We start from the raw sequence: 11,016 nt of genomic DNA on the forward strand, positions 1-11,016 counted from the left end.
GTGGGAAACAGCACATGCAATTGCTGGAGCAGCTACGGAATTTGAAGCATGGCAGGGTCAGCAAAATCAGGCTTGCAAGTGAAAAGTCTCTTGACTGTGTTCTGTGTGTAGATTCTTTATTCTTCTCTAATAGCTCAAATTCAGCTGTCAACAATAGCAGCAACAAGAAACAAAAAACCAGCAACAAAAAGAACCCAACCCCCCAACAAACACCCCACAAGCTTGCTGAATTCCACTTTTTTGCAGGGGTTAAGCATTAGAGTTGTTCCTTACTAGGACATTAGTCTTTTTCTCATCTAGTAAGAATACAAAATTGATGTGATAAGTTTAGAAAGGTCTCCAAAAGGAAGGAAGAAAAGTATGGCATGTAGTTGGGGTTTCCAAACAGGATAAATAGTCAAATCTAGGTGATTTGATTAGCCACTCAGTAGCACTGACGATGTCAGGATGTGTACTGTATGTATAGAAGCCGTTTCCTCTGGAAGCTGTTCAGATGCACCCAGTTAGAGCAGGTTGTAAGGGTTGATAGCTCGTAGCTTTATTGAAAAATGTAAATGAAGCTTTCAAATATGAAAGGTTTGGAAGTCAAGGTTTTGTGTAGTAGAGGGCTCCCAGCAAGCTGATGAAGCTTTTGTTGATTTCTTCTTATTATTTGGGTTGTATTTATGTGCTTTAACATTTTATGTCAATTTTTATTTGAGATATCCTCCTTTTCTGCTCCTTGATGCATCCATTTACAATAAAATGCTAAGTTGTTGAGGCTTCAGTTCCTTTATTTTTAAGGTTTCAGGAGCACCTGTGTTTTGCTAGAAAAACTTGACTCATATTCTTTCTGGTTTGTAGTCTTGTGCAGCATGACTGTTTGGGAGACGCAGCTTCATGGGGTGAAGGAGTTTGTTTCATGGAGGTGGTAGTAAGAGTGTTTACCTCCCTGATGAACTCCCGAGATCCCATGGTTACGTGCTGTTCAATCACTGAATCACAAACACTTGGCTAAAAACCAGAAGGAACAAGCAGTCCCAGAAGCAGGTTGCTCCCTGAGGTGAACAGAATCTGCTAGGTCAGTTTACACTGGCACAATTTATTCTGGATCAGGTGATCCAATTGTGATAGGCTTGCAAAACAATTGATGCCACTTTTCTCCACTTGCTTTTCAAGTGCACCCTCTCTGCCTGCTGAATTACCTTGACCACTCACTGCTTTCTTAGTTCTCTTGAAAAATTCTTGCTGCTTCTTTTCTGTGCCTTGTCTTAATAAATGCAGAAATTTACCTTAAGAGTTACGCCACTTCTTGGTGCCTCAGAGAAGAGCCTTGCTAATAGTGTTGGTCTGTATAGCTAATCCAATTACTGTAGTGGATTCTGTAGGGAAATATAACAATCTGTATTTTGCATAAGCAAAATAGAATCTAACAGGCTGGTGTGACACTGGGGAGACTGCCCCACTTAATGTTTTTTAAAATACTGGGAATAAGAATTGTTTTTGTGGATTTTTTTCCTCCTCTGCCATTTTATATTAGTTTTTTGAGTTACTGTTTAGAGACTGTTTCTGACTTGATGCTTTTGTTGGTTTTGGGACCCTGTGGGAGTGGTAGGGGGAGAAATAGTTGGTACCTGTATTGTAAATCAGCTGTGGGGAAAGACATCACTAAGCATTTGTCTCTTCTGAAATTCTCTATGAATTAAGTGGTTTTGGTAGTGTGTGAAAGAATTAAAGGGGAAGAGAAATACAAGAGAAATTCTGCCGGAAACGTTCTTTCGAATTTTAGCCTGTAGTGCTTGGGCATACTGAGGTATTTCCAAAATCCCTGTTAGTATTTCTTCCTCTGGAAGGCTATTTAAAGGCAGTGCCTGCTTTGTGTTAGAACTTGATGTGTGGTTAATATACCTCTTTTCTTTGAGGTTTACCTGCCTTCCTTCTGAAGGGTTTACTTAATAATGTTACTTAATTGTACATTTTCTTTGATAAATGAGGTAGAAAGCTCAACACTCTGTGCTGTTGCACAAACAAAAAAAAAAGTCATTAACTTCCTGGAACAAAATTATTTTTCTCTGTCATTGTTTCTCCCGTGTGCTTGGGAGTCTTTACATGTGTTCTACATACTTCTGAAATGGGAGTGTAGCTGTTGAGTAAATTAGTGAAGTTTCTTGTTTTCAGTGTGTCACTTTTCTGTTACCAGAATTGGTAGGGAGACCTTTAATCTTACTGATTTTTTTTTTTCTTAGACAGTGCTTTTTGATGCACCTGGTATGAATCTGTCTTAGTCAAAGCTGAAAACATTGTGGCTTTTGAGGCTTCTGCACCACATTCCTCACTTTCCTCTCTCCTTTCTGACATAAGAGGAAGAATGTGAACCAAATGCATTTAACTTAATAGTTAATGTTTCAGTTTACTCATTATGCATTTTGATTTATTTATTTTGGATAATGTTCTTTTTGAGACTAGAAAACTTACTCATGGAAAAGTACACATGAAATTTTGCAGAAGGATATGGATGAAGTTCCTCATGAAACCATGGCCTTAAAATATGAGCCTAAACATACTAGTATATCAAAGGCGACATTCCCTTTTAGAGAAGGGAATTTAGAGAACTAAGCTTGAGTTTAGTAATGTCACTGAGACTTCCTGTGTACTGTACTCATTTGCTCATTTTAAATAAAACTTTGATAGAATTCTTTGGGGGAATCTCTGAATTATTTTTGTGCGAGTATGTAGAGGTAATGCGTGGGTCTGTTTTTAACTGATATTTAGCCAAGTTGCATTAAGACCTCAGATTTTTAGATCACCTGCAGTCACTAGTTGTAAAGACGAGATTGAAGGTCGTTCAGGCAGCTGAGGGTGTTCTCCTGTCTCCCATGTGGCAGGTTGCATACTCCTATGCCAAAGTCTGTGTATGAGTTATCATTACAAGAACTCTGTAACTCTTATTCGGTGTTTAAAGCAGGTGAGTACTTCAAGGATCAATGAATGCAGACATTCTCTGCCAGAAGCTGACTGTTTGAAAGGATCTGGTAGCATACCCTACCTGATACCCTCTTGATAAAGCATCCTGAAAATTACAAAGGCAGGGGAGGTGGTATTGTCTGTTGGTTTTGTATGCTTAGCTGCACTTCACAGGTCGTTCAGTAGCCAGTGCTGAGAACAGCCAGCTGAACGATGCTGGAAGCTTGGAGAGTGTTCAGCCACTGAGCTCTGTCACTTACTGCAGTAATAAACTTTTCTTCGTGGTTCATTAGATGCAGCTGCAGTGAATTAGAGCCAGGTTAAGTGAACTCAGCAGATCTGCTTTGAATGTTCTAGGTATTTTTGTCAAAAGTTACAGGCTTGCTTTCTTTTCAGGCCTTTACTGGAAAAAATAGGTAATTATGGAAGCTAAACAAACTCAGAAGGTGTCACAGTTTTCAAATTTAACATGTTTAGTTTTAAAAATTGTCCCAAATTGCTTTTTCTTTATGTGAGAGATAAAAATCAGCTGAGGAACTGGTAGTTTGGAGACAACCATGTGATTTGTCTAACCTCTGATACTTAACAGTCTAAAAATAGTTGCCATATGGGATGTCTTTATTGTGAGGACAGCCTCTGCTAGTTGAGAACCTTTCTGTGTTTAAGCACTTTCTGTGCCTAAACATTTTTAGCTGTTATCTAAGTGAAGTTGTCATATGGCTTTAAATGAGAGCTGCTGTCATTGTCCAAAGATGTTGAAGAAAAGGGAGTTATTTTCTCTGAATTTAATAGAGATGGTTACAGCAGTATTCTGTGTTCTTCTCTCTATGGAGTGCATTTTCCATCTCTGTCAAAAACAAACTGAATAAATAAATTGATGTTACACTAGTGTAAAAAGCAGCAAATTAAGACTAACACTTGGCTATATTTGTTTCAAGCCTTCTTGTTACAGCTGTTTACCCTTCTAGCAACCTACTGAGGTTTTGTAGGCTTGGTGGAGGATATTCGGAGACACGCGTGCCAAACCTTACTTCAGCAGTTCTTCTTTTTGTTCTGCAGGGAGTTTAGTCATAGCTGAGACAAATAAGAGAAATTGATATATTTGATAAGTGCTTATGTTGAGTCCATTTTTCAGTAAGCTGTTGTATACAAATAAAATAATTCTTACAGAGCAGTTTCATGTCCTTTCAAGATGTGTTAGTAAAGAAAGCAAAGTCTAAACTCGCACACGCTTGTGTTGCAGAGGTTATAATAAGTATATTTAGTCTATGGTATTTTTCTTCTTTGAATTTGCAGTAAGTTTGGGAGGTAATTTACCAATAGTCCACTTCTTGCAAGTGGGGAAGAATTACTATATGAAAAGCCCTTTTCATAGTCAGTCAGGTCATGCTTGATGGCAGGTCCTCAGTGTCAGAATGCTGCTCTTTTTTACTTGTGTGGTATCCCAGTCTTAGCCTCCCTTTGCCCTTGACTCTTCCAGTGTCATAGATTTTAGATCAAGTGACTTTAAAATCTGTGACTTTAACTTTTTCAACCTTTCCATGCACTGACTTCTTCTAAGAAGTCTTTTCAACATGAGACTCCGGAACTTTGGTATGGTTAAATGAACTTTAGCAGTCACAAGAACCAGTGTTCTTTAAATATTTCTTTTCTACAAGTTCTTAGACTTGTTAAGGTTGGAAAAGGCCTCCAAGGTTGAGTCCAGCCTTTGACCAGACATGACCATGTCAACTAAACTGTAGCACTGAGTGCTATATCTAGTCATTTTTTGAGCTCTTGCAGCAATTGTGAACTCCACCACCTCCCTGAGCAGCCTATTCCAATGGATAACAATCCTTTCAGTGAAGCATTTCCTTCTGATGTCCAACCTGAACTTTCTTCTGGCCCAACTTCAGGCCATTTTGTCTTGTCCTTTTTCTGGTTGCGAGGAAGAGACTGACCCCCGCCTGGCTACAGTCACTTTACAGGTAGTTAAGAGTGGTAAGGTCTCCCCTGAGCCTGCTTTTCTCCTGGATAAACCAGAACTCCTTCATCCGCCCCTCATAAAACTTACTGTCCTGACCCTGCACCAGCTCCTTTGCCCTCTCTGGGCCGGGCCATCCAGACAGTTCTTAACCCAGTGAGGCATGCACCTGTTCAAGTTATGGGCTGTGGCTTCTTCAGGAGAAATTGAAATAACTTACTCCTTAGGCAGCTAGTCCTGATGTGCTCTGTCTTCATAGAGTAAAAGAGGTGTAATTCAGCTAACCCTGGGCACTTGGAAATCTTTTATCTGAGAAATGGTTTTGCAGAACTCACGTGCAAGTTACATGTGACTGTGCATTTTGTACAGTATTTATGCAGTAAGGAGAGCTTAAATTCTTTTTTTTTTTTATTGATGCTTTTAGGAACTTTTCTAGTATTTTACCAAAAATCAAAACAAAGAATAAACTTTTGAAGGCCAGAAGTTGAGCATTGACTGAAAGCTACATTTAATACAGAATAGTATAAAATCTCTGTAGAGAGAATTAAGTAGATAAAAATCCTCTTTGACTTGTTGGTTTAAAAATAGCCTACCAGTCATGTCTTCTCTAATATTGTATTTGTATAATGAAACACAATTTTGATCTTTGAGTCAGAGATGTGTGAGTTGTTAATACCAGGGTTGCTGGCCTTAGAGGTGCTGGTCTTTGTTGAAGAAATTGGTGGAAAGCATTACTTGCAGTGTGAAGGAGAACTCCTGGCTTTATGGCTGTGAGACAATGTAGTACTTCAGATGAGCTAACTCCTTTCAAATTTTTATCCTGACTACAACTTCATTTCTAGAAGTGGGTGATTGGTATGCCTGTGGTTTTTTGTTCTTAGTTACGCTGTTCTTTTAAATACCTACACCTGAATTGTGGGCAGGGATGCTTAAATTAGGTCTGTCCTACTGAATAGTGGGAATAAAATACTTTCTTCCTGTTACGCATTGTTTTAGAGCTAGAATGTGCTGACATCCAATGGCACAGATTTCTTCAAACTCATCTGCTGCTTTTATAATGTGAAGAATCTGTTCCAGGGTAATCTGGATGGTGCTTCTTTTGACAGTGGCATCTAAGGGAGTTCAGTTCCTAAAACCAAACTATGTAAAATGTGTAACTTTTATATTTTTAACTTTTTTGGGCTCTTCTGTATATTTAATGGGAATATGAGGTAGCACAGTGATTCCCCATGCCTGACAGCAGCAAGGTTTTTAATAGCGACTCTAGCACTTTGTTCAGATTCCTCCAAAGTGCTGATGCCTGTTGAGTTCTTGTCATCAGGGCTTACTTTTGATGTTTGTGGGTTTTTTCCCTGCTGTAGTAAAACACATTCTTGATTTTCCTGGTGAAGTATAGATGTAAGTACTCTGTAGTTTATGTGATGTAGTATAAACCACTGTTATTTTTTGCAAGATAAAGTGTGAGGGAAGATGCATACTGTTTCTGAAACAGTCTTCATTAACTTACTGATTCCTGTGCATAAGTTGTGCATAATGTTCAGCCCATGGAAGTGAAACGTCCCTGTTTTGGAAGTCAGTTTCATTATGAAACAAAGACTAAACTGTCCAAACTTGGGTTCTTCTCTGTGGGATCTCAGCACCTCAGGACTGAGGTGCCGAGTCACCGAGACCACCCTTGGGGGGCTCGGGAGTCCTGGAATGTTGCCAGAAGTGTCTGGTGGCTGGACTTTGATCCTGCACAGGAGATGACACTTGTATGAGGATAGGAGGATTTCACCGGAGTGAATGGTGAAGGGATAAGTTAATTAGAGAGTGAAACACAGGGTTTAGGATTTCTGTACAGGGGGGTTTAGAGAAGTAAGATGGAGGAATTGGGGCGTGTCCTGTCCTTCTTCTTCTTCTTCTTGTCCTCCATCTTCTGTGGTGATGGTGGCACTTTGGGATTGGTCATTACTAAAAGTGCACTGGGCAATAAGGGTGAAAGGTATTGGGGAAAAATGATAAATATTGTACACGTAACTTTGGGTATAAAGATAGGTGACCGCCCCGGAGGGCAGGGGAGTGTGCTCATGGCTGGCTGCTGAGCAGACCTCTGTCGGGCCGAGAGAAAATCTTTTAGATAAACAATTAATAAACACCGAGACCGAGAAAAGAACTGAAGCCTCTTCTCATCCTTTGAAACGCGGGCTGCCCCAAGGCCACCCCGGGCCTTTCCAGGCCATCCAAACAGCCGAAAATCGGACACTTCTCTCCATATTAGAACATATGTTGCAGTATAAAATACATCTAGTTTATTTTGAGATATTCCTCAAGACTTGAGAAGTCAGCCTTTGGGTGCCATGACAAATAATGTGATTTGACATCTTATAAAGGATGCTAGAGATAAACTAAGACTTAACTTTCTTATCTCAAACTTGTATTCTGGGTGAAGGCAGAAGGCCTTCTGCAGTGCCTCAGATTTAGTGCTTTTCTGTAGTGAAATGATAGTAAAAATATGCAGGTTAGCCCATATAGATAGCAAGCATATTCTAAGTCAGATGGCATCAGTCTAATATTTTTCAGCTGTTGATGTTCTCAAAGTAGATTTTTGGTTTACTGTTGTGTATGTGTCTCTTTCCAAGCTCTTTCTTTGTATTCCAGTGTGTACTACAGCAAGATTTTTGGGGCATAGGTGACTTTGTAGAACGTGATATGCATTGATAGAGGGCAGAAAAGTTCAAGTTATTCAGAGCTGTGTGCTGTTGGTTTGACTTCATTTATGCTGTCATGCTATCTTGTAAGACTTCTTACCATCTCTTTAACAATCAATTTTCTTGATTTTCCTTTGATATTGAAACTTGAAGATGTGCACAGGGAAATAAAATAAATTGCCAAAGATGTGATTTCAAGTATTTGGGAGCTCTGTTATAGTGGCATCCTTCTGTGGCTATGTTTCTCTTGCTATTGAATTAGTCATATAATTAGTTTAATGTTGAAGGGGAGTATTACCTCAGGCTTTTTTTTTTATGCAGTGATAAATATCTAAATGAAATCATCTTTTTAAAACTAATTTGAAAGAAAATTGCCTAATGCAGATTATGTTGTTAAAAAAATTAGATTCAGTAATAGGTATATATAATGTTAAGACACAAATGTTAGAAATGTCAACTATATAAATGTATCAAGTTGTAGTTTTAATAGTTGGGGTCTAAGACACAGCATAGAATAATATATGAAAGAATAAAGCATGAAAGTCAAAATATGTGTGTTAGCCCATGTAAGGAGAAAAGGTATATTAAGGCAATTTAGTGATACATAGTTTAATGGTACTTGGACTACTGGAGAAAACTTGGAGTGGGAGACAACCTAGATACAACTAGCCATGACAAAAAGGTTGGAAGAACTAGAGCATGTGGAAGCCACGTGGTCCCAGAAACTCCATATTTATGGACAGAATAATAGGAAAATCTGATGACCAGTATTAATGATGATGTATTAAAATATTGACAGTTTTAGCAAGAGGTTCTAACATTTTGGCTTCTCTGTTCTTGAATTCATGTTTGTGCAAGAATTCCCATCCTCAGAGGTCAAAAACCCTAAGACCTGGGCACGGTTTCTGTGCTGACTGAAAGCAAGAGTATTTTAAACTAGCAAATCTTTTAAGTATTCATTGCTCTGCATTTTTAGTTCGATTATAGAAATAAAGATTTCTGCACACAAGACAACATAGCATATGGGTCTGTCATGTTATATCTGTATTACATTATTCATGGTATATCAGGATTAAGAAATAAAAGTTCTGTTGATCTGGTATAGGAAGTCTTTGTACTACTTTCATGGAACCTATTGTAGGTATGGCAGGATGGGACAAATAATAGCTCCAGTTACGCATGGTTTTGTGACTAAATTAGGTGATTATTGACTTGAGACCACTAAAAACACTTCTTGGAGACTGAATAGTCAGTCTTTATCCATAGTGGATTTTGAGAGTAAACTGGCATTGGCCATGTGGCTTCATATTAGTTCACTATGGATTGTTAACAAGAATGGCTTGTTGATGTCTTTTGCTGATTTGTAATCTTTTTTTAAAGAAGTGATAAAATAGAAGCCTTGTTAACTGTAGGTTACAAAACTCATGGATGAGGGGATTGAGTTTTTCAGTAGTAAATTTGCAGATGACACCAAGCTGGGAGTGTGTGTCAATCTGTTAGAAGGTAGGAGGGCTCTGCAGGGACCTGGAATGGTTGGGTGGATAGGCAGAGTCTAACAAGATGAAGTTTAATTAAAGTCCAAGGGCCCAGTCCTGCATTTTGGCCACAATAACCCCCTGTAGCACTACAGACTGAGGACGGTGTTGCTGGACAGTGCCCAGGAAGAAAGGGACCTGGGGGTTCTGCTCGACAGCCGGCTGGACATGAGCCAGCTGTGCCCTGGGGGCCAAGAAGGCCAAGGGCTCCTGGCCTGTATCAGGAACAGTGTGGCCATCAGGAACAGGGAGGTCATCCTTCCCCTGTACTCAGCATTGGTGAGGCCACACCCTGAGTGCTGTGTCCAGATCTGGGCCCTCAGTTTGGGAAGGACGTTGAGTCACTTGAGCGTGTCCAGAGGAGAGCAACAAGGCTGGTGAGAGGCTTGGAACACAAGCCCTGTGAGGAATGGCTGAGGGAGCTGGGGTTGTTTAGCCTGGAGAAAAGGAGACTCAGGGGTGACCTTATCACTCTCTACAACTTCTGAAAGGTGGCTGTAGCCAGGTGGGGGTTGGTCTCTTTCACCAGGCAGCACTGACAGAACTAGAGGACGAAGTCTCAAGCTCTGCCAAGGAAAATATAGGTTGGATATTAGGAAAAGGTTTTTCATGCAAAGGGTGATAAACGACTGGAATGGCATGCCCAGGGAGGTGGTAGAGTCACCAGCCCTGGATGTGTTTTAAAAAAGACTGGATGTGGCACTCAGTAGCATGGTTTAATTGAGGTGTTAGGGAGCAGGTTGGACTTGATGATCTTGCAGGTCTCTTCCAACCCTGTGATTCTGTGATCTCTTCTTATATTGACTGAAGAGGGCAGAGTATGCTGATTGGAAGTGTTTCAGTTTGAACAGTGTTCCTTCTTTCCTTCTGTTTTTCCAACCCCTCAGGCCCAGCTGTGAAAGGGGGAAAAAAAAAAAATAAAAATTGCAGGTCAAGTCAGTTGTTGTCACAAGCTCCTGTTCTTTGCCCTCCATGCTACTTTGAGGCCCTTCACCAAGGAATGAAAGAAAGTATTAATTATTTGAATAATACTTAACCTCTAAGATGTGATCCTAGGCCATTTAAGCAATTTTGGGCATCATGTCCACGGCTGTTCAGGTAGCTTGTTTGCTGTCTTGTCTCCTGGAAGGCAGATAATGGTAAATCCCAGTACATCTTACCCTGTGTTGCTAGTTGAGCTGTTGTCCTTATGAAGATCTCTTCCCCAGAAGGTTTCCTCAATGGAAGAATTAATAAATAGTTCCTGTGTAAAAATGACTTGATTCTATGTGTACATAATGGTGCATGTTTCAGTTTAGTTTGCATACTTTAGCACGTAAGCTTTGCTTGTCATGACTTTTGGAGCTGAAAGAGGGCTGCTGTGACATGTCAGTCTGTCAGACCACTGATGATCTGGGCTTAATGGAGACGTCTGAGGGTGCAGGCATTGTGTTGTTGTCCAGCCTGATACCACTTTGATAGTACTTGTAAACTTGGGTATAGGGGAAGGGAGGGACATGGCAATTACTGGTTTCTGACTTTGAGCTGCTTGCATTTTCCCCTTCTTTGTATGGTGTTGAGGATGTCATTTTTTGAGCTAACTAGCAGTATACATGAGGGTTTAAGGGGTAGGGATATTTAGTCATGCAACTTTTCTCTTGTCTAAATCTGCATTTGGACTAAAAGTTCCCTGTGAGGGACAAAAGGTCTCCTGAAGGGAGATCCTGCAGTTTGAAGGGTAGGGCTGTGATGGAGATAACAGGTTCATGCCCTGTGGATCTGCTGGGGTGTAGCCTCTGATGGCATGTCTGTGATGGGGGTGCATTTTGGCCCTAACTATCTCTCCAGTTTACCACTGAGCTTTGAGCAAGTGGTACTGCCATGAAAAGCCAGCACAAAATAACTT

General features: G+C 40.1%; 1 protein-coding gene across 13 annotated transcripts in view; it reads left to right on the forward strand.

Annotated features, from left to right (window-relative positions):
• The window catches only part of ELAVL2 (ELAV like RNA binding protein 2), a 114,072-nt gene that overhangs the window by 47,207 nt on the left and 55,849 nt on the right, over window positions 1-11,016 (forward strand). The gene's annotated exons all lie outside the window — the stretch shown is intronic.

The sequence above is a fragment of the Zonotrichia leucophrys genome, chromosome Z (assembly GCF_028769735.1).
Source record: "Zonotrichia leucophrys gambelii isolate GWCS_2022_RI chromosome Z, RI_Zleu_2.0, whole genome shotgun sequence".
NCBI classification, from domain to species: Eukaryota; Metazoa; Chordata; class Aves; order Passeriformes; family Passerellidae; genus Zonotrichia; species Zonotrichia leucophrys.